The sequence below is a fragment of the Octopus bimaculoides genome, chromosome 1 (genome assembly GCF_001194135.2).
Source record: "Octopus bimaculoides isolate UCB-OBI-ISO-001 chromosome 1, ASM119413v2, whole genome shotgun sequence".
In the NCBI taxonomy this organism is placed as follows: domain Eukaryota; kingdom Metazoa; phylum Mollusca; class Cephalopoda; order Octopoda; family Octopodidae; genus Octopus; species Octopus bimaculoides.
Genome location: NC_068981.1, coordinates 53,412,280 through 53,413,911, shown reverse-complemented (window position 1 = coordinate 53,413,911; position 1,632 = coordinate 53,412,280).

The window sequence follows — 1,632 nt, the reverse complement described above, 5'->3', positions numbered from 1 at the left end:
TCTGTTTTAACAAGGCAATGGAGGTGTTAATAGTAATGATATCTATGAAATCCTACTTTAGTGGCACACATCTCTTTTATGGAATTTTAAGAAAAAACACTCCCACCTCATGCATGAATTAAGTAAAAGTGCAAACAAATTTTTTAACACATACCTTATAGTTTCCCTAGGTAAGCAATGGCTATCTGGTAATACCAAATGGAACATACCCTAATAAAATGGTTTCAAATTTTGACAAAAGGCCAGCAATTTTAGGGATGGGGGATACATCAACCCTAGTGTCCAACTGGTACTTATTTTATCAATTCTGAAAGGATGAAAGGTAAAGTTGACATCGGTGGTATTTGAACTCGAAATGTGAAGATGGACAAAATGCTGCCAAGCATTTTTTCCAGTGTGCTAACGATTCTGTCAGCTCACTGCCTTAACATATCCTAACAGTAATTCAACAATTTTTCCTAACTTCACAACTATCAGTGGGAAAATAGGAATTAGCAGTTCATGAGATTCAATATAAAAAAGAATGTACATCTACTTTCTATTTAAAACTGTTATAAGGATTTAGCATGTTAGTTGTCTTCAACATCAGATACAACAGAGCTGACTAGTCTTGTGTTATCAGTTTTTAGTATATCAGTTCTAATTTTCATTCCAGTATGCAACAACAACTATTGAGATAATTCAAATCAAATGCCTAATCACAAATTGGCAAAGTTGCAGATGGCTGTATTTTAGTTGCTTTGGTGATCCATGAGTATCCAATTAAGAATGGTTTAAATAAGTATTGTCCAAAGAATCTTTCAATCTCTCAACAGTTTTTCAGCTAAGAGTGAAAAGATCTAACATTTAAAATTTGATAAAAAAATAATTTTTCACTGATTCATGTCACATTACTTTGTCTATGAACATAATCGCAAATATCTCTCTTAGGTAAAATTAGCAAATATGTCTCCCTTGAATAAATTAAGGGTTTCTCAACTTGCTTTATAATGAACATTTTTCTTAATGAAGGATAGAGTTACATTCAATACGTTGTTGTAAAATAAGATTATCATAGATATATGGGCCTGTAGGTGATTCAAATTTTTTGAGAAAGTTGTAACTAAAAATCATGTTCTGTACTGAATATTGTGATAATTGGACAGTAGTTTTCAAAATAGGAAAATTTTTACTTGCTTTTGAAAGAATGAACAAATGGTTGAGAATAATGCCTCTTAATTGAATGAAGATACATGTTGGAAGGAATGGTTACGTAAGTAGTGATAGCATTGTCAAATTAACAGCATTAAGTGTCATAGGGAAACAATGTGACTCAACTTTCACTGTTTGCTACAAATATATAGTTACCAAAATATAGGTTCCAGGTGTATTCCTGAGAATAAAGACCAAGTTCAAACACAATTTCAAGGAAATGATGTCATATCTAGTCACTATTTTTTAAATTATTTTTTAAGCATGGCAGTGGCACAATTTGTAGAAAAAGGCTGCAGTACAGATGCTTGAATTCTGACTCAGGACTATTGAAGTTCTTAAATGCAACTCTATAAACTGAAATTTGTTAATTATACAATACTGCTAGTTTTCATGGCACTGAGGTTTAACTATTCTACATATATACACACACACAGATAT